Source organism: Ictidomys tridecemlineatus, chromosome 5, assembly GCF_052094955.1.
Source record: "Ictidomys tridecemlineatus isolate mIctTri1 chromosome 5, mIctTri1.hap1, whole genome shotgun sequence".
Taxonomy (NCBI): domain Eukaryota; kingdom Metazoa; phylum Chordata; class Mammalia; order Rodentia; family Sciuridae; genus Ictidomys; species Ictidomys tridecemlineatus.
Window position 1 is genome coordinate 76,137,330 of NC_135481.1, and position 26,753 is coordinate 76,164,082.

The following is a 26,753-nucleotide window of genomic DNA, read 5'->3' on the forward strand; positions in this document are numbered from 1 at the left end:
GGTATCCAGATAATACGTAAGGCTTAATAATTAACAGAGAATTGTAGTTGGACTAATGTCTCATAAAGGCAGCCCATGTACAACAGTCTCATTTAAAGGTACCTTACATTTGACAGGACAGTTCTCAAGCAGACCTTCACAAAAACAGTTACAGTCTTTGGGTAGATTAGTCAACAAGTACAAACCAAGTATTTGCTACATGAAAATCCCAGCCTCAACAGACAAAGTATATAGTTTTAAGTAGAAACAGCAATATAATGAAAAGTATTTAAAAAAAATTCTATTTTAATACTTTAAAAAGCTCTTCAGTGTTACTATGAAACTATAACTGTGTTTAGCTAAGAGTAATATTTAAAATGTAGTAACTATTCACTGTTTCATGTACCATCTTAAGTATGTAGATGTATGATCTGATTTAACCTATACCAACTCTATTGGATAGGCAATATTATCATCTCCATATTTGCATATGAGGGAATTTAGGCACATAGAGACAGTCTAAGTCCCAATGTCATATAGTACATGGAGAAGAAATTTAAACCTAGGCATTGTGATACTTCACACTGGTAACCATGGTGATTTACCACCAAGAATCAAGCTGTGGAAAGATGTCTACTTAGTTTATAACAATACTACTGCAGAAATAGCAAGAAAAGTACTATTCTGTGTATTTAAAATTATATGCAGGGCTGGGATGTAGCTCAGTGATAGAGCATTTGTCTAGCATGTACGAGCAAGACTAAGATAAAATGGCTGAAAAATAGGGGAGTACGATCTCAGGTGGCATTCTCTCTAATTTTCTATATTGTGTGGCTTTCTTTTTCTAAAATCAGTGAGTATATATCATTTAAAAATAATAATAAATCTGTGAAAATCAAATCATTTGAATATTGTTGTGGTTTAAAAAGAATCAAAATGTTATAATGAGAATTTTTGTGTAATAAACTGCCTAGATCTGTAGGTGCTCAGGACAGCACTTGTATGACACCACACTCCCCTCTAGTGCTTGACAGAACTAAGACAAATGCCCAGCACCTGAGAAATCTAACGTGAAGGACTTTTGCTTTCAAAGTTCTAAAAAAGGAAGTATTTGTCTTTCAAAATCAATGATAGGTACAAAGCCTGATCTCTCAGAGCTAAGATTTTTACATCCTCTGAAAGAATCTAAAAAGTAGATGCCTGTGGGTTATTTCACTGGCAATAGAGCACAGATCATTTGCACACATTCACAAACAAAAAGAAGTGGGTTCTTTTTTTTTTTTTTTTTTTTTTTTTTTGGTACAGGGGATTAAATCTCAGGGTCACTCAAACACTGAGTCACATCCTGAGCCCTATTTTGTATTTTATTTAGAGACAAGGTCTCTCTAAGTCATTTAGCGTCTCGCCACTGCTGAGACTGGCTTTGAACTTGTGATCATCCTACCTCAGCCTCCCCAGCCTCTGGGATTACAGGCATGTGCCATGTACCCAGCGGGTAATACCTTTGAAAATCTATAACCAATGATGCCAAAGACATCTAAAAAAGAATCAAGTTTTTCAGCTTCAAAATTTGGCACAAGTTTATTAGCATAATTTATATTACCAAGTCCAATATTAAATCAAGAATATCTAGTAATTCATATAGCCTAATTATCCTTGTTATATATTCAATATTAAAAACATTAAGACTAAATTTAGGACTAATTAACATGTTCTAAATTAAGAACAATATGAACCCGGTAAAATTTAAATTCATGTGTTGATTGGCCTAAAGGAGACTTGAGTAGAGAAAAATTCTTGCCTACAATACCAGCCCAGAGAGATTCGCTCCTACCAGAAATGCTCTCACCCTCTTCTATTTAATGCACATGATCTCATTTTGTGTTCAGATCATCATTTAAATATCATTTAAAAAGATATTTAAAAGTATGATAGAACAATGTTGATTAACAGTCTCTCACAGAACCAGGTAAAGGATACATAAAGAGGACAAGCACATTTAGTTGAAAAACAAAGAAGGCTATTTCACTATAAATAACAGTCATGGTAACTTAGACATATATTACCTAATTGCTGATGTATTTGATAGATTAAATGTAACAATATTCAAATATATAAATCTAACCCTGAGGAAGGTGTCTTGGTAATAACTCAGCTAAGAACACTGAAAGAATATCCTTCTACACAAATGGAACAGGAGGTAAGAACACTTACCTCATAAAGCAAAAGAATGAATCATCAGAGCTACTCATAGTATCTTAGAGATAAAATCCCAGAACAAGTCTTCCTGTGGGAACATAAAAATGATCATGAGTGCTTCACTCCTATGCCTGGTGTGTTATGCTTGAATTCGAGACCCCCAAAAGACCACCAGAGTCCAAGATCGATGTAAACAGCAAGGAGGTGTTTATTGCGAGCTACCTCAGTCCTCCGCGTGCACACACAGCAACTGGTGATGCTGAGAGGCCCAGGGTTTGCAGCAGTTTTATACATTCTTTGGAGAAGGCAGGGACTTCACATACATCATAGCATCTCTTAGCAAATCATCACACACCCACACACCGCGGGAAAATCAAATAACAACTCTAAAACATGATTAGCACATTCACTGGCGGGAACAAGTTGGGTAGAGGTGATTGGTCAGTACAAAAGGGGTATTCGTTTGAATTTATTGGCTTAAGCAAAGAGGGGTGTTCGTGCTGAACTACAGGGTTTCTCAACACCATAAACTACTGGGAGGGTCATCTGGCATCCCAGGTATTTCCCTGTCTCATGCTGATTGGTGGCTACTAGGGGGTTGCTATGGATCCCCACCTAGCCTGACTGACACCTGGCGCAACAGATCTCTCCTGTTATTGCCAACTTAGCAGGGTGGGAATGTGCCTAGGAGTGCTCTGTGGGTCTTTCCAAGGACAAAGGTCATGTCCCTTCTTTGGACAGGCTTTGCTCTGAGATAGAGGCTGGTTTTTCAGGTGATGTTATTTTTTTTTAAGTTGGCTAATTTTATGGTATAGATTTTTTTCCTTTTTATTGGTGCATTATAATTATGCATAAAAGTTGGATTTGTTGTAATATAATCATATGTGCACACAATAAAACAGCATAATTTGATCAATTTCATTCCCTAGTACCTCCCCTTTCCCTCCTTCCTTGCCCCAATCCCCTTCTTCTATTCTGTTGGTCTCCTATTTTTTTAAAAAAATTATTATAGATGACACTAGAATGCATTTTTTTTAAAGAGAGAGTGAGAGAGGAGAAAGAGAGAATTTTTAATATTTTTTTTTTAGTTCTCGGTTGACACAACATCTTTGTTGGTATGTGGTGCTGAGGATCAAACCCGGGCTGCACGCATGCCAGGCGAGCACGCTACCGCTTGAGCCACATCCCCAGCCCACTAGAATGCATTTTGACACAAGTACATAAATGGGGTAGAGATGTTATTTCTGATGTTATTTAGTACCTTCTTCTTACTATCTCAAATTTCTTAAAATGGGAAGATAGTTCCATCTGCCCACCATTTTGGCAATTTATAAGACAGAATTTATTTAGAAAGTACTTGGGATAAGCTGAACTGATTAAGCTGGGGGGCATTACTAGGGATGGTAGGAATGGGGCATGAGAACATTCCTTTGGAAACAATCCCTATGGCAAATAGGTGTGCACTGAGAGATAAGGCCCTGGAGGGACTGAGATTCAAACTGATGTGGAAGACATGAAAACTGCCCCCCAAACCCCTCTTCAAGGTGGGACTTCTTCCCTGATAAGGGGAGTACAGTTAGCAGACTGTTTCCAACTGGTAGGTATGTCAAGGTTGGCCTCAGTGCAGTGACTTCCCTTACCCCAAATTACTCAATAATAAATCTATTGAGTAAAGGAGGGAGTAAAAGGCATGGTCATTTCAGCCTAATGTGGGAGAACCTTCCAGATACTTTTCATCCAGAGCTTCCTGTTGGGTTGACTGAGATTTTGCAGGTCCTATGTTACAATTCGACTTTCCCCTTTACCCTTTTCTCCCCTTTCCTCATTGATCCCTTGAACCCAAACTCCCTCTCAGCATCTGCTTCTAGAGTGCCTAACCTCAGAAGCTGTGATCCACAGGCACAAAAAGAGAAGCAAACAGAATGTGCAGTTTGTCTTATCATTTATCCTAGTCATTCCATGACTCTCCTTGTGTTTGTTGTTTTGTGTTGCTAAAGCCCATGTTGCAATTCCACACACTTTCTTCATTCAGTCCAAATCAATCAGAGTTCCTCTAGGAAACAAATGAAAGTTCAATTTTGAGAGATGGCACATGTCAGTGATGTGGAGGAGAATTTAATGAAGGAACTGATTATAAAGGTATGGATAGGGTTAAGAGAAATTGACAGGGATGTAACATCCCTAGGCATGAAAGAATGGTGACCCCTGCCTGAGGAATACAGGAGAGGGTATCAGGAACTTTAAACCTTTAGTAAAGGAACTCAGAAGAACCTCACTCTGCTCTGACTTCTGATCTCCTGATGGTGCCTCCCAGTGACCAAGCCTAGCCAGATATCAGTGAAGTAGTTCTTAAGGTCTGTGTTCCAGGACACAGTAGGGGGCAAAGACTGAACAGTAGATTATGAGGAACAAAAAGAGAATACTTAACATATTGTCATTTTTCCTTACTATAGGTTTTATTTTAATTTATTTTTTTTAGTGTAGGGGATGGTTTTCATATACACTAAACAAGTGGTCTACCACTGAAATATACCCCCAGCCCTAGTATGTGTTTTAAAATAAAAGAATGTAACATCCTTTACAATCAAAACGATATGTGTGTGCCAATCAAGGAACTGAATTGATCAGTTTATCAGTAGGTAGGAGAGAAAATTAATGTTTTTTGAGAATCAACTTTGAACTGGCAAGCATACTTTTTCTCAAAGAAACCCCACACTCCAGGAAGACCAGGTTGAATGCCCATAGTGTGTCAGTCACTCTCTGAGGGACTGGAGATACAGGAATGAACAGGACAAAGTTCTTGCTCTCACGGACCTTGCATGCTTAATGAAGGGTACAAGAACAGGCAAACAAATAAACAAGATAACTTCTGGTAGTGATAAGTTCCTACAGATAAAAATGTCTGCTTAGATAAGGTATTAAGGAAGGCATCTCTGGAGAGTAAAGGAGGGTGGAGAGACAGAACATTCTGTGTACAGAGCAGAATTAATGAGGAAACCATACTTCATTGTCTGAAGCTTCATTACCACAAATTAAAAAAAAAAAAAAAAAACAAAGGAAGCATTCAGATGTACTCCAATATGTCAGAAAACAAGGCCTTCAGGAAGATGGAAAATAACTTGATATTTACAGTCAGCCCTCCCTACCTGTAGGTTCTGCATCTGTGTATTCAACCTAATATGGATCAAAAATACATGGGAAAAAATTGCATTTGTACCGAACACGTACAGAACATTTTTGTTGTTGTTGTTGTTGTCTTTATTTCTTTAAAAATACAGTATAACAACTCTACATAGCACTTACATTTTATTATGTATTATAAGTGATTTTGATATGCTTTAAAGTATATGGGCGGCCAAGCACTGTGGCACATTCCTGTAATCCCAGCAGCTCTGGAGGCTGAGGCAGGAGGATCACAAGTTTGAAGCCAGCCTCAGCAACTCAGCAAGGCTCTAAGCAACCTAGTGAGACTCATCTCAAAATAAAAAAATAAAAAGGGTTGGGGATGTGTCTCAGTGGTTAAGCACTCTTGGGTTCAATCTCTAAAACCAAAATACTACTACTACTACTACTAATAATAATAATAATAATAAGAAGAAGAAGAAGAAGAAGTATTAGTAAATAAAGTATATGGAAGGATGTGCATACATTATATGCAAATATTGTGTCATTTTATAAGAAACTTACTTACAAAATACACCTGCAGAGAGTGCTGGAACAAATCCCTAGAGATACTGAGTGAAGACTACATGTTCAAAAACATAAAGGCAGGTGGAAAGCAATAGGAAAGAAAATAGAAGACACAGACAAGAATCCGATCATGCAGGGACTTTTGGCTGTGAAAGTGTAGAGTATTTTATTCTAAGCACAGTGAAAAACTGTATAATTTTTTAAAATATAAGCTGTAGGAATTTTTTAAAAACGGAATGATGTGATTTGTTTTATCATATAACTTTACTGATTTGCTTTGCTAATTCATACTTATTCTTCAGGACTCAGGCTAACTCAATAAATTTATCACTCAATAACTTTTTATTGAATGAATGTAGAATGCAAGCATGAACTGACTTCTTTTTAAGAGTAATTTCTCATGACTAAATTAAAATCCATCAGCTATGTGATCCAAACTCTGCCATTTCAAAAAGAAATGCAAGTAATCTTTTTGATTAAGTTTTTCTCTTTTGTAAAAATGGCCAAAAGGAATCAGATCCAACTTTTTCATATCTATCTTCATTACTGGATTGATTAGCAGCAACAGAAAATGTCTAAATATCCAGAAAGTAAACCTATGAAAAGCTTTTGGATTCCCAAATACTGCAGGAGATGCTTGACAAGTTGGTATATATGAGTAGGTTCATTAGCAACAGACAGTCTGGATGTATTTCATATTCCAACTAACTTCCAATAATAGTTTAGATGTGTATAAAGAATACGTATGGGCCATTTTAATGTTTTTGTACTATCTTCTCCAAAATTATCCTCCTTTATTCTCTGCCGCCATCCCTTTTCCATTTATGTTACCCATTTTTTTCCCATACTCCTTTTTGGTGTCCATGTCCCTAGATACATCATGCCCCCAAGCTTCTTTAAGAAAAGAATAAAATAACTTACAAAAAGCTCAATAACTTAATGTTTGTCTCTCCCAAATAATTACATTTAAGAGTTTATCATATAAAATTTCTACACGGAAATTAAGATAAGTACTTCATAATAATTATTCCTTATTTTATTAATTTCTTTCAAAGATGAAATAAAGAAATAATACTTGATCTGATATTATTTTCTTTAATTTTTTCTCTCCCCTTTATATTTTCCTGGAACAATTAAATAAATACCCCCCCCCAGTCAATGAATGAATGATAACACTTGACAAACTATTTTAATCTCCTGGAGTTTCGAAGTTCTCATCCATAGAATAAGATCAGGTCTAACCATAGAACAATGACCTCTCCAAGTCCTTTGAGGTCATATATTCCATGTTTCTCTAAAATTTCATTAATTTTACAGTGAAAATACCTTATTGGACTCAGTGGACCTTCTGTTAAAAAGAGAAACTTGATTACCACAGATTAAAAAAACAAATAAAGGAGGCATACAGATGCATCATAATGTATTAGATTCAAGAAGATCCAGGGGCTGGGGTTGTAGCTCAGTGGTAGAATGCCTGCCTCATACACAAGAGGCACTGGGTTTGATCCTCAGCACCACATAAAAAGAAATAAAGATTGTGTCATCTACAACTTAAAAAAAAAAAAAGAAGAAAAAAGATCCAGATATCAAATGCCACCAAACAGCAACATACAATAAAATATGCATTCATACTCTTATTGAACAAATTTAATTGTCTACCATGCACCAAGCATTTCACTCAGTTATGGAACATTCAGGGGAAAAGAAGACAATGCTATTCTCTCCTTGGAATTTATAATCCAAAAAGCAAGACAAATAAGGCAACTAAATTTAAGAATATGAAGGAGATATTCAGGGTGCTAGGATTGGTGATTAATTAGTTTTAGTTGTGAAGCAAGAGAGAAGGAAAGTCAAGGATGGCTCTCTTTTCTCATTTAAATTTTTGAGAGTGAGGTGGTGTCATTTACTGAGACAGGAACACAGAAAAGGGGCAGGTTTTGAAAGAGAGGCAGAGGGAGATTGTGAATTTAGGACATGCTAATTGAGAGTAAAACAAATTATTGTAGAAAAAAGTCAAAATTTAAATATTTTGGAAAATTACTTGTAAATCTTTTTTAAGAAGGCATTTAAAATCTTTATTTTGAAGAAAAAAATCCAAAACCAGTAGAAGGAAGGAAATAATTAAAATTAAAACTAAAATCAATGAAATTGAGAACAAAACAAAAATAGAAAAGATCAATGAAAGGAAAAGTTAGTTGCCTGAAAAGATAAAAAAAATTAATAAGCACTAGACAAACTAACCAAATGAGAAGAAGATCCAAATTAGTAAAATTAGAGATGAAAAAGGAGTAATCATCATGTTACAGAAATCCAGACAATCATTAGAGACTATTTTGAAAACTTATGCTCCAATAAATTGGAAAAACTATGGGAAATGGATACTTTTCTAGACACACATGATCTGCCAAAATTGAATCAAAATCATTATGTTGCCAGATGCAGTAGCACATGTAGCAGTTAGGAGGTTGAGACAGGAGGATTGCAAGTTCAAAGCCAGCCTCAGCAATTTAGCAAGTCCCTAAGCAACTCAGCTAAACCCTGTCTCTAAAGAGAATAAAAAGAAAAGGACTGGGGATGTCTCAGTGGTTGAGTGCCCCTGGTTTCAATCCCCAATACCAATAAAAAAATAAATTAAAAAAAAAAGAAAGAAAGAAAAAACACGTTAAGCTAAATAAGCCAAACTAAAAGTTAAAGGTCATATGTTTTCTCTCATATGTGGAAGCTAGAAAAGAAAAAAGGAAAAGAAAGGGGGGCAGGGAATCTCATAAAATCAATGGAACATCAGTAGAGTAGAGGAAAGGGCAAAGGGGAAGAGAGGAGAGGAAGGAAAGAGGAAATACTGGAGAATAATATTGGTGAAATTATATTGTTGTATCATGTGCATTTGTAAATATTCAATGACAAATCCCACCATTATCCACAACTATAATATATCAAAAGTAGAAAAAAAGACTATTTTGAAAAAAAGAAAAGGACTGGGGATGTATCTCAGTGGGATGTGTCTCATCTTCAAAAAAATTTCAAATAGACACACACACCTGCTCTCCCTGCCTCACCATGTGATACTGTGAGTTGCCTCAGGATTCTGCCAGCAAGAAAGCCTTCACCAGGTGGTGCTTCTTGACCTTGGACAGAACTGCAAGCCAAAATATGCCTCTTTTCTTTGTAACTATTCAACATTTGTATTGTATGATTAGCAACTGAAAAGGAACTAAGGCAAGCACTAATGTGAGAACTCTTAAGTCCTAAGTAAAAAAAAAACAACAACAAATTGTAGGGAGGGAAATTTGTAAATATAGAGTTCCTGTTTAACCTTCACATAACTTCCTCCAATGGTAACATCTTCTATAACCATTTGTATAATTATCAAAGATAAGAAGTTAATATTACTGTGGGGAGCCACTCTGAGCTATTTAAAAAGTCTTCACTAGGCCTTGAGCCAAGGAGATTTTGGTTTGGTATTGCAAGCTATTTTGTGGCTCCTCCCACTTAATGGATTGTGCAATGCACGTGACCTCTGTCTTTGCTGGGCTAGGAAGATTGATCTCCAGAATTGGGCATGACCCATTGGGAACCGGACAACCCACTTCCTACCTTATTTGGCGAACAACATTCTGTAGAAGGGCTGGGGATGTGGCTCAAGCGGTAGCGCGCTGGCCTGGCATGCGTGCGGCCCCGGGTTTGATCCTCAGCACCACATACCAACAAAGATGTTGTGTCCACTGAGAACTAAAAAATAAATATTAAAAATTCTCTCTCTCTCCTCTCTCTCACTCTATCTTTAAAAAAAAAAAAAAAAAAAAACATTCTGTAGAAAGCCTTTGAATTTGAAGTTCCCCTGTATAAATAAAGCTCTCACTCTTTCCAGTGTGGAAGTTTACCCCTAAGGTCGAAGAGCTGTCCTGCTCTCCCTTTCTAAAATTATTTTCTGTGTCATGTTTTTTTTGTTTTGTTTTGTTGCCACCTTCTTTTCTTAGCTTTATTTCACAGCCAGCCCGCTTCAGGCAAAGGAATCCCAAATTCCATCACCTGCGCAGTACGTGGGCGAGATTTTACATTATAATTTATCAACTAACCTACAGGCTGTATAATTTCCCTCGTTTTACAAATAATGCCTTTTTTCTGTTCAAGAATCTAATTCACGATACAACATTGTATTAGTTTCTGTTTCCTCATTTTCCTTAATCTGAAATAGATAGTCTTTCCTTGATTCTTTTTTTTTGTTGTTGTTCCAAGGATTGAACCCAGGGGTGCTTAACCATGTCCCTAGCAGCCCCCCTTTTTATTTTTTACAGGGTCTTGCTAAATTGCTTAAAGCATTGCTAAATTGCTGAGGCTGTATTCAAACTTGTAATCCTCTTGCTTAAGCCTCATGAGTCACAGGGATTATAGACGCTTGCCACCATGCTTGACTTCCCTCCCTCCCTCCCTCCCTCCCTCCCTCCCTTCCTTCTTTCCTTCCTTCTTCTTCTTCTTCTTCTTTTTTTTTTTTTTTTCTTGCACTGGAGATTTAACATAGGGGTATTTTACCACTGAGTTATATCCTCAGCCCTTTTTATTTTTTATTTTGAGACAGTCTTACTAAATTGCTGAGGTTGGACTTGAACTTGAGATCTTCCTGCCTCAGCTTCCAAGTCACTGAGATTACAGGCTTGTATCACCATGCCCTCCTTTGACACTTTTGAATGTCCCTCACTTGGATTTGTTTGATGTTCTCTCATGATTAAAGTTGTGGATTTGGGGGTGAGAATGCCACAAAGTGGTCTGACTTCCTCATATCACCTTTTAAATGACTATCCATGATACAAATATATCAGATTACTGGTATTGTTAACCTTGATTGTCACCTGGCTAAGATAATATCTACCAGGTATTCTCAAAGTAAAGTAACTATTTTTCCCTCTCATGTTCTGTTTGTTTGAATAGAGTTAAAGTGTTTAGTACACTTTCAAGAGTGGAATTCAGCTCTATCTTGTGGAGGAGGAGTATCAAAGAACTTAACAGTAGGTTCTCCAACAGTAAGACTCCTAGTTCATTGGCTACAACATATTCCCTCATTTGTTCTACCCTAATGTACACGTGTTTTGAAATTGATAACCCACACCCTGTATTTAACTAATTTACCATAGTCAGACATTTGTATGCAATTCTTTTTGTCTTTAGCTTTATATTATCTAATCAAATTATTTTTACAGCTATTTAGGTCAGCTCCTTTCTTCCCCATCCCCTTCAGTAAGGTTATATCATACATTCTGTAATACATTTGGATTTCCTTGTCATCACCTACATTCCATCATGAGTTCCCCTGCTTAGTCCTAGTTGACTTTTTTTTATTTGCATACAGTACAATTAACACTTTATGGTATAGATATGCATTCTATGAGTTTTGACAAATTTATAGTCATGTATCCACTACCACTGTGCCATACAGAACAGTTCCAAGTCTTTCTAAAGTTAACTATTTTAAAAATATTTTTTAGTTATAAATGGATCTTTTATTTTTATGCGGTGATGAGGATTGAAACCAGGGCCTACACATGCCAGACAAGTGCTCTATCACTGAGCCATAACTCTAGCCCTCTAAGGTTAATTTTTAAGCTCAAAATTTATTTTATCTGAATTATGTGGAAAATTCTTAACTTTGCTGATTCTCTTCATGAGGCTTATTAATCCTTCAGCAGAATAGAAAGATAATGAAAGTATAAGAGAATTGAAAGCAAAACAAACATATCTTTGTTTCTTTTAATCTTTGCAAGATTAAACTCCAATAAAGGTTACCTTTGAGCCTTTCTGCTAGTTCAAAGTTCAGATGTTCAAAGTTGACATCTTTTGAGGCTTTTGACATTAGTCAGGAATCAAGTCAATCATATTTGTCTGACACTAAGCATACAAAAAGAAATGCAAAATAAAATCACTTATTAGACTTAACATATTTAATTAAAATACATTTAAAAACACTACATGCTTTTTTTAAAATATTTATTCTTTTTTAGTTTTTGGCGAACACAACATCTTTGTTTGTATGTGGTGCTGAGGATCGAACCTGGGCCGCACGCACACCAGGCGAGCGCGATACCGCTTGAGCTACATCCCCATCCCACTACATGCTTTTAAAAGTGTTCTTTTTTAATATTTTATAGTTGTTGATGGATCTTTATTTTATTTATTTGTATGTGATACTGAGATTCGAACCCAGTGCCTCACGCATGCTAGGCAAGCACGCTACCACTGAGTCATAACCCCAATCCCTTAAAATGTTCTTTTTTAAAAAAATAAATTCCATAAGCCATTATGGGATTACAGGCATGCACCAATGCCTGCCCTTGACACTTTTCTTTTTTTAAGGCATCTGTCCAATTGACTTTTTTTTAAAAAAATACTTTTATTTTATTTATTTATTTTTATGTGGTGCTGAAGATCAAACCTAGTGCCTTACATGTGCTAGGCAAGTGCTCTACCACTGATCCTCAACCCCAGCCCAGCCCTTCATACTTTTGAATGTGTCAAGCCAGGCAACTTCATCTACTCTTAGATAATAGTTCTCCAACTAGGCTTGGCTCCTAATGAAGTAATAGAAAGTGGCAGTGGGGAGGCAACAGAGCAGCAAGATGATAGTAAGAAAGGGATGAAAAAAAGAAGCTTCAGTAGCCTCAAGAGAGAGCTCAATGAAGTGAAGTGGTGGTGTAACCTGCTCCTGGATGTGAATAACCATCTCCCCAAGAGGTGTCCTGGAGCACAGAGGACTGAAGACGAGTGGATCCAGGAGATGGAGGCTTTGTTCAGACACACATAATTATTCCTAAGCCAGTATCTACAGGATGACCCACCACACAAGAATACTATTTAATTTAAAAAACAACAATAGGGCTGGGGATGTGGCTCAAGTGGTAGCGCGCTCGCCTGGCATGCGTGCGGCCCGGGTTCGATCCTCAGCACCACATACCAACAAAGATGTTGTATCCACTGAGAACTGAAAAATAAAATATTAAAATTCTCTCTCTCTCTCTCTTAAAAAAAAATAAAATAAAAAACAACAATAAAGGTACACTCTGACCTCGTGAATAAGCATGATACCATTATAATTGATCAAACTCTTGATTAACAATGTAGTCCTAATGACAAAAACAATAAAACATTTGATAAGTTACTTTCTAAAACTTTGACCATGAATACTACTAAATATACACATCCTGTAAGACTCAGCATAAATGGTACTTGAGCTCACACTGGTTTCATATGGCTTTCACATGACAAATGCCTCAAGTTTTTTTTTTTATTACTATTACCTTAGGGATTTATTTTATACTTCTTTAAGTTTCAATATTTTCAAATACCTTTTATCATTTATGATGTATATGAGTCTACATTTTTCATTATAAGATTTCATTGAACAATCTTCTTATGAATATATTTCAAACTCTAAGTAATACTTTAGAGTAAATCATCAGGATCCTGGGCAATTTTTATTGTCATAATTTTACCCAAAGGCAAAGTTGAGATCTGAGCAACATATGGAATGATGTGATCCTGATCTGTCAATTCAGAAGTTGACTATATGTCTCTACTTGTGATTTGTTCCTTGTTCCTGTGGAATTGTCTTTGTTTCTTTATTTCCTATAATGTGATACAAATATATATTTGGAATTCATCTTTAGAAGTCTCACTATCTGAATGTTGTGATTATTGTGGTTGATTTAGAAATGACAAATTCCTTATAGACAGGCATGGTGGTGCATGCCTGAAATCCCAGCAGCTCAGGAGACTGAGGCAGGAGGATCACAAATTCAAAGTTAACCTCAGCAATTTAGTGAGATCCTAAGCAACTTAGCAAGACCCTGTCTCAAAATAAAAAATCAAAAGGGCTGGGGATATGGCTCAGTGGTTAAGCACCCCGGGTATGATCCCCACTACCAAAAAAAAAAAAAAAAAGTAATGATAAATTCCTTTCATACTTTTATAAAATCATATTAATTATGTCCTGTTCACTTCACATTGATATTCACTTCAATATCTCTGAAGGAGGCTCCAGAGTTCACCACAATCGTGCCAATTTTACTATTTTCAATAACTTTTTCATTCTACATTAGGTTTCCTCTGGACTAAGCAGTCTTCTCTAACCAGAGGAACATATACTATTAAATTCTCATTAACAAGGAGAATACAGGCTGGGGATGTGGCTCAAGCGGTAGCGTGCTCGCCTGGCATGCGTGCGGCCCAGGGTTCGATCCTCAGCACCACATACAAAGATGTTGTGTCCGCCAAATACTAAAAAATAAATATCAAAATTCTCCCTCTCTCTCACTCTTTCTTTAAAAAAAAAAAAATGAGAATAACCGAACAATTGATATTTAATTTGGCACACATTCTGAGATTCAGGGAAATAGTTCTCATTGCTTTATTAGTATTTTTCTCAAACATACAAAATAAATTTTTATTTCTCTATACACATGAATTGATGGCAAGAATTAGCTTGAAGATATTCTTGGAGGCAGGGCAAATAACCACAGAAGTAAAAATTTATGTTACAGCTATTAGGTACTATGCCTAAGCCTGACTATTATAACTTCTAATGTTTTTTCAAGATCATATACCATCTCAAATATCTCATTCCTATAGACGATAGTACAGGAATTTTGTACTTTTCAGCATTAACAGCCCTTGTGATTGATTCTCTTACACTTTTAAGCATGTGCATTATTAGAAATAATACAACTAAAGGCCATGATATTATCTCTAGTGTATAGATCTGAGGTATATTTGTGACTCAGCTCAGCAAGACAAAGTATAGAAATGTCCCTCTGAAGTCTTGAAAGAGTCATGAATTAACTCTACTAATGTATTGTTTGATTATCACTCTTCATGAGATTTATTCCTCTACCTATACCCTCTCCACCTCTGGCTTCAAAAAAGTATAACTTTGGATTTGTAAAGCACTAGTGGCCTTGACACAAATCTAGGATTCTAGATTGTTGCTTCTCAGTATAGTTTGGAATAAAAATGTAGAAGTGAGTTTTATTCATGTTTATAATGGAATTTTTAGAAAATATCCTCCTGACTTATACAAATATTGTATGTATTTGTATGTGTAAACATACACACACATATACTTTAAAAGTTTCATAGTAGAGTTAGCTTTGATCTGTAATTAAAATTCTTACTAATTATAAGATAGACACGTGAAACAATGAAGATAATAAAAAAGGTAGAATGCTTTGCCTTTATTCTTCAAACATGCAAAATATCTAGAAATACTTATTAATATACCTATCTTGAAGAATCTGAGAGTATACTTTAATATCATCAAATTTTATTTGAAGAAGCTCTTTCTATTTGGGGAAATATTAAGACCCTGTAATTATAAAGAGAATCAAAAGAAAAGCCACCTGTTCTATTTTTATTTAATTGTTTAGTATTTGTAAGTATACAGTTTCCAATAAAGTGTGACTTTAAAGAGTTGTAACAAAGTTGATTGTGCCCTTCTGATATGAATTTATGAATTATCACATCAATCCCCAAGGGCACATACACTATTTCTTTGTTTTTGCATTGTATAATATTTAAAGAAATGTTTGCCTGATGGACAATGAGCATATATATTTTGCAAATTATAACACTTATGTGGAGTTGGAGATAAACTTGCCCATGTAGCTTCTAGAATTATCTCCTAAAAAGTCATTATTAAATAGAACTATATTAGTTAGTATAAGCTATGGTCTGGTAATAAACCCACCGAATCTATGCAACTTAAAATAACAGCTTAATTATCACTCACACAGTTGGTCTTGTAGCTTTCTTTGGTGACTTTCTTCCAGGTGGTAACTCAGAGATTCAAAATCCTTCTACTTTGTGACTTTGACATCTATAACATGTGGCCTCAGAGGTCAACACAAAAGCAAAAGAGAAAACACAGGCAATCATGCATGGACTTTTATGATAAGGTCTGGAAGCCCATCCCTTTTGCCCACTACCTCTGGACAGAACCCAATCCCATGGCTACAGCCTAACTTCAAGAAATGCTAAGGATTGTGCTGCCCAGGAAGAATAAATATTTGGTGTCAATCTAGCTAGCTTCTACACAGAGGTAGACACAAAACCTCTGTAACATGGTGTTGTGCAAATATCTATTGCTAGTTTTGAAGTAGCCCTACAGAAAGATGTGTAGCACTTGTTTGCCTCTGAATTTTAGCAATAATCATGACTTCTTTAAATGAACTGTAAAATGTAAAAAGTACTAAATAGCTGTAAATCTGAGGTCATATTCCCAGACAATATGTAAAATGTACTATTCTACATTGCATGCTAGATGCTGAATTGTATGTATTATTTATTTATGTGTTTGTTTATTTAGATACTTGGGCTAGAACCAGGAGTGCTTTACCACTGAGCTATATCCCCAGCCCTTTTTATTTATTTCTTGCTAAGTTGCTTGGGGTGTCACTGAGTTGCCAAGGTGGGCCTTGAACTTGTGATTTTCCTGCCTCAGGCTCCTGAGTTACTGGAATTATAGGTGTGCATCACCACAACCAGATCCCTTTCCACTTTTAAGGACATTACTGAGCCCAATTCAATGGTGGACAACTATAATCCCAGCAACTGGGGAGGCTGAGACTGGAGGATCACAGCTTGAGGCCAGCCTGGGCAATTTAAAGAGAATTTGTCTCAAAATAAAACAGTAAAAAAGGGCTGTGGATATAGCTCAGTGGTAAAGTGACTCTGGGTCCATTCTCCAGTACCAAAAAATAAAAATAAAAAAGACACCTGTGATTACATTGACCCCACAGAGACAACTTATGATATTTTCCATTTTAAGGTCAGTTGATTTTACTACCTAATTCTACCTACAATCTTAATTCCCCTTTGCCATATAACAAACGTAATATATTTGCAATTGGGATATGGAGATCTTTTAAACTATTATTTTGCCTACTACAATATTCAATTAAACATTTATTAATAAGATATGCTGGAGCTCCAGTTGAAAGGGTAAAGTTTCTAAGCTGCAAAGCCTGAGTTAAAATGTAAAGGACCAGGCATTGTAAACCTGCTTCTAAACTGCAAAGCATGGGTTAAATTCCTGAGGCAGTTAAGACAAGGCCCTACTGGCCATTTAGTTGATTTATGGCCTGGGATCCTGTGTAACTCCTCACGTAAGCATTCAAGACCCTGTGCTGCTTGTCACGTAGGCATTCAAGGCCCAAACCAATCAGTTTAAATGTAACCCCCTCCTTAGGAATGACCTATCACTCCAGCCAGCCCTGTTCCCGCCAATGAATGTACTAATCAAGTCTAAGAATTGTTGTTTGATTTTCCCGCAGTGTATGGTGATTTGTTAAAGGAGACTATGATGTATGCAAAGCCCCTGCCCTCCCCAAAAAGTGTACTTAGGCATTGTTCAACCCCTGCTCTGGGCTCTGGGCTGCTTTCCCTTCCGGAGTGAGCCTGGAGCCTCAGCGCACTGAATCAGGATCCTCAATAAAAATCCCCTTATGCTTATTGCATGAAGCCAGTCTCTTGTGGTCTCTTCCTCCTACGTTTCCCCGTCCCTTACACAGTGGCGCAATCGGTTAGTGCGTGGTACTTATAATAAGATATGTTACATATTTTCTTTTCTTATACTGTGCATATTCTTTTTTTCACCTAGTGCATATTTTTCACATATAGCATATTATGTGGAGATGAGGATCACAAGCTTGAGGCCAGCCTGGGCAATTTAAAGAGAATTTATCTCAAAATAAAACAGTAAAAAAGGGCTGGGGATGTAGCTTAGTGGTAAAGTGACCCTGGGGCTCAGTGGTTGAGAGCTTCTGGGTTCAATTTCTCGTACCAAAAAAAAAAAAAAAATCTACATCTGTAAAATCTTAAAATATCAAAGAGCAGAAAAATTGTTGATCCTTTTATGGTATTAGGGCCTCCAGTGGTGCCCCATTCACATAAAAATGAGGACAGTGCAATGCAATGGAGGGTGATTATACTAATGTTATATTGTTGCAGTAGGTGAGTTGGACTATTACAGTTTTTCTTCTGAAAAGAGAATTTGTTACCTTATGAAGCAAGGTTTCTTTACATCTGGGATAGAGTTATTGGAGATTGAACTCAAGGGTTCTTTACCACTGAGCTATATCCCCAGTCCTTTTTATTTTTTATTTTGAGACCAGGTCTTGCCAAGATGTTGAGGCTAGCCTCAAACTTATGATCCTTCTGCCTCAGCCTCCAGAGTTGCTAGGATTACAGGTGTGCACCACAGCACCTGGCAGATTTCTTTACTTTAGATTACAAGAGAAACTGCTGTTTACTATAAATATGATAAACTACCAATAGTAATCACATGCGTTATATATTTTGTTTACTAAATGGCTGACACTGAGAAGTTTAGGATGTGATCTACGGGAATCAATCAACAGTTGCAGGATACAAAATTTCCTTTATAGGAAATTATAAAGAATATAATAGCAAAGAATTACCTGTATTCTTAGAATAAGTTTCACAATGCAGGAGTTAATACAGCATTATCCCCACAGTGTATATTTATCAGGGTGATTCATTAGCTAAGTTTGTAGGAAATGGACAAATTTCAATGGCTTAACACAATAAAAGCATATTTTTTGTTCACATGACAGTATGGTGTGAACTGAGCTGGAAGCAGCTAACCTTTGGCTAAACCATCTGGAGTATGACCAAGGTTACATCTCAATGCTGTTAAAGACCAGAACTGAGAGTGGTTTATATTCTTTTGGTCAGAAATAAGTACATGGCTCCACCTAACTGCAGGTAGGAGTAGAGGGAGGATGTTCCCTTCTCGTTTGTCAAGGAATAATGATGACACAGCTTTGCCTCTGACACAGAGGTAGACAGTCTTAGACCTCAAAGGGGCATGTAGACTTGTGGATGATATCCTGGGGCTTTCTTTACCATTTTCAGTGGAGCTTTATTTTATATATATATTTGTAGTTGGACACAATATCTTTATTTTATTTATTTATTTATTTTATGTGGTGCTGAGGATCAAACTCAAAACCTTGCATGTGCCACAACTCCAGCCCTGGAGTTTTATTTTAATTTTTTAAAGAAAATTCTGGCCCCCACCCTCATCTGACTATTGTTCTAATGTGTACTAATTTTTTCATTCTTATTTCAATAGAATTTTTTTTTAAGAGAGAGTGATAGAGGAGAGAATTTTTTTTAATATTTATTTTTTAGTTCTCGGCGGACACAACATCTTCATTGGTATGTGGTGCTGAGGATTGAACCCGGGCTGCATGCATGCCAGGCGAGCGTGCTACCGCTTGAGCCACATCCCCAGCCCTTAATAGAATTTTTGGATCGGGGTAAAATACATTCAAACCTATGAAGACAAGTAACATACTTAGGGAAATAAACTGAAATCATAAAACTCTATGGACAGATACAATGATGTTCCCTTAGTTGCTCAGCTAATGAAGGGCTATCAGGCAAAATAGTTAATCTGTATTAGTCAGGATTCCCAGAGAAACAGAACCAATAGGAACACACACACACACACACACACACACACACACACACACACACAGAGATTTATAAATAATTGGCTCATACAATTAGGAATGCTGAGAAATCTCAAAATTTGCAGTTAACAAGCTAGAGATTCAGGAAAACTGACGTATATTTCCAGATGGAGTCAGAAGGCCTAAGAAGCAGCCAATGGTATAATTCTAGTCCAAAACCCAACAGGTTGGAACCAAGAAGAGATGATGCTTCAGTTCAAGTCTGAAAACCAGAAAGGTCTCAAATCTCAGTTCAAGACAGTCAGGTAGGAGGAGTTCCCTCAGTCCTTTGGTTCTAGTCAGACCTTCAGCTGACTAAACGAGGGGCAACCACATTAGAGAGAGCCATCTACTTAGTCTACTGATTCAGATGTTGATCTCATTCAAAAACAGTCTCATCACTAGGGTTGTGTGGCTGGGCACAGTGGCACACATCTAATTCCAGCAACTCAGGAGTCTAAGGCAGGAGGATACCAAGTTAAAAAATGGCCTTGGCAACTTAGCGGCAAGTTAGTGAGACCCTGTCTCAAAATAAAAAATAAAAAGGGTCAGGATTGTATTTCAGTGGTAGAATGCCCCTGGATTCAATCATTAGCACTGCAAAAAAAAAAAGATAAACCATTTGGCTAAGTGTGGGGAGCCACATTGAATGACCACGCCTTCCAGTCCTGATGCCTCAGGCTCTGGCCAAGCACTGCATTCCTTGTGGTCTGGCAGAGACTGGCTAGATAGCAAGGAGGTCTTCTTTGTGGGGTGTGCCCCTAGGGTTGAGTTACACTCACCTGTTCCCTGGTAGTCCTGCCTCTTCTGCCCCCTTTAAAAAAAATTTTTTTTAATTGTTTATTGACCTTTATTTATTTACTTATATGTGGTGCTGAGAATCGAATTCAGTGCCTCATACATGCTACGCAAGCACTCTACCACCTGAACCACTGAGCCACAACCCCACCCCACCCCTCTGCCCTTTATGGATAGAACTTTCTAAGAACAAGAGTCCCCCTAATAAAAGCTGACTTCCAACATGTCCCTCCCCCCACTCTCTCTCTCTCTCTCTCAGCCTCTCGACTTTCTCTTGCTCTCCTTTTTGGGGAGCCTGAAGCCGAGAGCTATGGAAGCCATCCTAAAAGTTGTGTAAACGTAAATTGTGTCTGTGTTTTATTTTGTGTCTCTGCAAAATCACACAAATGATATTAGTTCAGCTGCCCATGTTGGTCAGGGGTGGCAGCTAAGCAAGAACTTTTTTATTTTTACTTGTTATTACAAAAATGTTGAAACATACACACAAAAATATATAAATACTATGGATAGAATGGCACTATGAAATTCATGTATCCATTAAGCTTTAACAGCAGCCAGTATTTTTTCATTGTTTCACCTATTTCCTCCAAACTGTTTTTTGAGATGGCTAAATTTTAAAGCAAATCTCAAATGTCATCTAATTTCCGCCCATATACCTTTAGATCGCAACTTTATCAGATAACAACTTTTAAAAAACATAATAGCATTATATTTTAAATTTTTAATAATTCCATAATATCTTCTTTTGACACCATGAATAATTTTTCACAAATGTCTCAAAATATCCAAATATTTAAAGTTTGTTTGTTTGAACAGTATTAAAACAAGATATTAAATTTGGTTGATATATATTTTAAGTCTTTTTCAATATATAATAGTCCCCTCTTTCCCCTTTTGTTTTCTATGTCAATTATTAGTTGACATTTGTCTTATTGAATTTGTCACATTTTGAATTTGACTGATTTCATCCTTGTGTTGTCATTTAATGTGTTTTATCCTTGAATCTTATTCTCTATAAACTGAGAACTCAATTAATTAGATTCAATTTTTTTTTCTTTTTTACTTGGGCTTGAACTCAGGGGTGCTTTACCACTGAGCTACAACCCAGTCATTTTTATTTTTTATTTTGAGACAGAGTCTTGCTAAATTGCTGAGGCTGGCCTCAAACTTGTGATCCTCCTGCTTCATCTAGATTCACCTTTGGGTACAATATATGATGCTGGCTATTTCCTGTTGCATCACATTTGAAAGCACATGATATTGGGTTCTAAATATTTCCCCCCGCCAAAATTTTCTTGGTGCATACTTGTACATACTGATGTTACACTTTTGTACATGCACACAAATACATTTTGGCCAATATTACTCCCCACCTTCTCCCCCAACACATACCTCCTACCCTTTGGTCCCTTTTTTCCACTGATCTCCCTTTGAGGCTGAGGTAGGAGAATAAAAAGTTTGAGGCCAGCCTTGGCAACTTAGCAAGACATTGCCTCAAAAATAAAATAAAAAGGGCTGGGATATGTAGCTCAGTGGTAGAGTGCCCCTGGTTCATTGCCAGTAACACTCTCACATGGTGTCTCTTTCTGTCTCTCTATCCCTCTCTTTCGCTCTCACACACATACATATGGAAAAGAAAGAAATAATGAAAGAAAGAAAGAAATATAAACAAATACGTGTACGCATAGTATGTGTTTATTCTTCTGCTCAAGCCACCTCTAATAAACAAAAAGTAATATACTATTTATTTTTTTTCTCTTTGTCTTTTATTTTTATTCACTTAATATTCTTTGGAGATCATTCCATAGCAGTATATATAGGATGCTTCCTGATTACTTTCACAGATACATTGTACTCTACTACGTGGATGTACAAAGTTTATTCATGTACTCCTCTATTGATACACATTCTTGCTACAAATATTACTACAGTGAATAGTCTTGGACATACATCATTTCTAATGTTTTTGGCAGGGTATCATTAAAATTGACCTATAAAAATGGGTTTTCTGGGGCTGGGGATGTGGCTCAAGCGGTAGCGCGCTCGCTTGGCATGTGTGCGGCCCGGGTTCGATCCTCAGCACCACATACCAACAAAGATGTTGTGTCCGCCGAGAACTAAAAAAAAAAAAAATATTAAAATTCTCTCTCTCTCTCTCTCTCTCTCTCTCTCTCTCTATCCTCCCTCTATCTTTAAAAAAAAATGGGTTTTCTGGGTCAAATGATATATGAACATAAAATTTAGAAATTAAGCAGTGCGCAATTTATTTTGCTGGCTAAATATAAAGGGAAGACTATTTTGTTGCTGAGGACTAGAAGGGCCTGTTCATTTTCTTTTTTTAAATTTTTTTTTTAAATTTTAGGTGGACACAATATCTTTATTTTACATTTATGTGGTGCCGAGGATCGAACGCAGTGCCTCATACATGCTAGGCGAACGCTCTACCACTGAGCCACAACCCCAGCCCGGGCCTGTTCATTTTCAATTATTGAACAAATGCTAGCCTATGCAATTAGGCAAGATAATTAAGTAAAAGATGTTTAAGTATTGGAAAAGAAGAGGCAAACTTATCTTTATTTTCAAGGTCATGTGTTTCTAGAAAAATAAAATCAATTGAAAAATATATATAAATTTTAAATATTTTATTTTTTAGGTGTAGATGGACCCAACACAATGCCTTTATTTTTATGTAGTGGTGAGGATTGAACCCGGGTACCGCCCATGCTAGGCGAGCACTCTATTGCTAATCTACAATCCCAGCACTGAAAACTATATTTTTAATAAGAGTTTAGTTGGATGGCCAATTACAAAACTACATTAATTAGGACTCCTCGATAGCAAGTTACAGAACTTAAGTTCTGATATCTTGAGCAAAAATGGATAATTTATTAAAAGGAAAAGTATGGAATTTAAAGTGAAAAAGCTGAATAGAAGGACAGCAGAATAAAATAGACATTATTATTGCTGTGGGTATATATGTGACTGCATGACCAATGTAATTCTACAACCTGTACACTCAGAAAAATGAGAAATTATATCCCATCTGATTCAAATGTATGATATGTCAAGATCATTGTACTGTCATGAGTAACTAATTAAAACAAATTAAAGAAACAAATAAAAAAATAAAGTGAAAAACCTACTTGAAGTAGTGCCTATAAAACCCATCAGGACCTCAAGAAATATTCTTTCTCCAGTTTCTTTCTTTCTTTAGTTGGTTATATTCTTTCTCTACAGACTAGCTTCCATTATTCTCTAGTACCCATGGTATTATATACTTCTCTACATTTCTTGAGTTTATATGTGTAACATACTGTTGTGTCAAGCAGTGTCTTTTCTGTATCCAATGAATTTCCTAGAAAATATAGCTGGGAGTTGGAGGTGTATCTCAGGGGTATAACCCATGCTTAGCATGCATGGTTCAACTCTCAGTAACAAAAAACAAAACACTAAATACTTTCACACTCTATTTTCAGAAAACTGATATCTGAATGCAGTAACTTCTTTGTAGAGCTTTCCATGAAAAAAAAAAAAAAAAGAAATGGAAGATGGCACACAGAGCTCACAGTAGTGTCCATTATCCCCCTGCTTTCATGATGAGCACAAGTGAGAAATGGGAGTGTTTTGCATTTAATTTGTCATCCCTTTTGTATATTGCTGGGCCATGTTAAAACTAACTCCTCTACTGCTCATATTGCCATCTAAAAAGTACTAACCCCCAAAACAACATAATATCTAATGCTCAGACTCACTGCTGCTAAGAAAGAAATAGAGAAGAAGAAGAGAGGGAAAGGGAAGGGAAGAGATGAGGAGCAGCCTGTATTCCTATTCAATGTTGTAATATTTAATCATGTTCCTCTTGATGAAGTAGACATTGTGAAAAGACGATAGTTACCACACTCAACAAAGAAACGTAGGCATCAAAAAGCTTTGGAAATACCTGAGTGCAGTGTCATGTGCATGGTAATCCCAGACATATTAGGTGGCTGAAGCAGAAGCCAGCCTTGTTTGTGGTCAGCCTTGGCAATTTAATGAACAGTCTTAAAATAAAAAAAAAACTTTGGAAATGACTCAAGTGGCACATACTAAGGGTGTGTGTTATAAGGATATGTGATATGTGGAGTATGAATGAAACAAAAATAGCTATGAGTTGAGTTTTAAACACATAGAAGTTCATTATAATATACTTTCTTTTTTTAAATATTTATTTTTTTGTAGCTGAACACAATACCTTTATTTATTTACTTATTACAAGGGCCTTGCACATGTGAGGTGAGCAATCTACCGCTTAGCCACAACCCCAGTCCTCTTTTTTGTTTAATATTTATTTTTTAGATGTAGTTGGACTCAATGTCTTTATTTATTTATTTTTATGTGGTGCTGAGGATCCAACCCAAGGCCTCACATGTGCTAGGTAAGCACTCTACTGCTGAGCCACAACCCAGCCCAACATCCTTTCTGTCTTTATATATTCAAAGCTTTTCACACTAAAAGTGCTTTTTAAGGCTATGGAATTGGACTGAATTGTTAAGAAAGCATGACTAAAGATTTAACATATAATTTTTGGTAACAGTTTCAAAAGGAAAATTATATATTATTCAAATAAGAATCTGCTGTGGTCTGAATATTTGTATCTCTCCAAAACTTATTTTGAATTCCTAATCCAAAGGTAATGGTATTTGAAGGCGGGGTCATTAAAAGTATGAGTGCTCTTATAAAAGTGAACCAGGAGAGACTCCTTACCCCTTGTACCATGTGGAACATAAAGAGAAAGGGATATGTATGAGGAAGCAGGCCCTAACCAGACTAAATCTTCTGGAACTTCCTAGCCTCCAAAACTCAGAATTTATTCTGGGAAATAAATTCCTGTTGTTTATAAGCCTCCCTGTTTATGGTATTTTGTAATAGCAGCCTGAATGGCCAGACTTACTACTTCAGTTAAACATGTATGGGGCCAGGTGGCACATGCTTCTAATCTAAGTTTTAGGAGGCAGAGACAGAAGATTGCAAGTTTGAGGTCAGCCATGGCAATTTAGCAGCAAGTTAGCAAGACCCTGTCTCAAAATAAAAAATAAAAAGACTGAGGATGTAGCTCAGTGGTATAGCAACACTGAGTTCAATCCCCAGAAAAAACAAAAAACAAAAAGAAAACATGTTTGAGCCGGGTGTGATGGCACATGCCTGTAATCCCAGCAACTCAGGAGGCTGAGGCAGGATATTCTCAAGTTCAAAGCCAGCCTCAGCTACTTAGTGAGACCTGGTCTCAAACAAAAACAAAACAAAAAACAACAAAACAAATGACAAAAAATGGGCTGGGGATATGGTTCAATATTTAAGCACCCCTGATAGTAGAAAAATAAATAAAAAGGAAAAGAAAACATGTTAAAGTACCAAACACACCAAAAAAGAGATTCTCTAATCTTCTGGTGAATGGCCTTACATAGTTTCTTTAACTATGATCCAACCAACCATGTCAGGGAAAACAGTCACAAGGGTCTACACTATAGACAAAAGGAAAACAGGAGCTTCCTGTAAATTGGAAAAACATTTTAAAATTTACTATATATGACAGCCTTTGAGTGAGAGCAATGTAAAGATGGCAGCCATTATGGGCTCAATTTATGAAAACTGAATATATAGCCTGAAAATACAAAGTGGATCTAAATACCCAGAAGTACCCTTCTTTACAGGATTTGTAACAAAAAATCAATATGAATGGTGTTAATAGTTCTAATAGAGTGGTGAACCCAAGAGCCATATCAATGCTAGAAAAATAACAGAATTCATATAGCATCAAATTTGTTCTGCCAAGGGCTGCAGTAATTGATGTCTAAAGAAAATATGAAACTCCCTCAAATTGCCAGAAGGATGAGTTATAGCAATTAAAAAAAAGCTTAGTATTGGTGCATGACTATAATCCCAGCAACTTGGAAGGATGAGACAGGAGGTTTGCAAGTTTGAGGTCAGTCTCAGCAACTTAGTGAGGCCCTAAGCAACTTCATAAGATGGTCTCAAAAAATAAAAAGGGTTGGGGAGGTAGCTTGTGACAAAGTGCACCTGGGTTCAATCCCCAGTGCGAAGAAAAGAAAAATAAAATAAAATAAAATAGGCCCTCCCCCTGCTTAATTTGAGTTAAGCAGTCATTTTTTTAAAAATATTTTTTTAGTTATACATGGACACAATATCTTTATTTTGTTCACTTATTTTTATGTGGTGCTGAGGATTGAACCCAGTGACTCACATGTATGAGGCAAGCACTCTACCACTGGGCCAAAATCCCAGCCCTAAGCAGTCATTTTTTACAGTAGTAAATTTTCCAGGTATATCCTGTAGACCTCAAAGTATTGGAAAGGAAGCTCCCAAAGGCGATTTATCTTTTTTTTTTTTTGGTACTGGGAATTGAATTCAGAGCACTTAACCATTGTGCCACATCCCAGCCCACCCACCTTTTAATTTTTGTATTTTATTTACAAAAAGGGTCTCACTTAGTTGCTTAGTCCTCGCTAAATTGCTAAGGCTAGTTTTGAACTTGCAATTCTCCTGCCTCAGCCTCCTGAGCCTCTGGGA

The 26,753-nt window shown here is 36.5% G+C and overlaps 1 long non-coding RNA gene across 1 annotated transcript; it reads right to left on the reverse strand.

Moving 5' to 3' along the window:
• Window positions 1-8,147: 8,147 nt before the first annotated feature.
• LOC144377836 (uncharacterized) lies at window positions 8,148-26,753 on the reverse strand. The gene is made up of 3 exons (XR_013439021.1): window positions 15,641-26,753; window positions 11,647-11,748; window positions 8,148-9,597 (listed from the first exon to the last, which is right to left on the reverse strand). It is a non-coding gene; the product is annotated as an uncharacterized LOC144377836 (long non-coding RNA).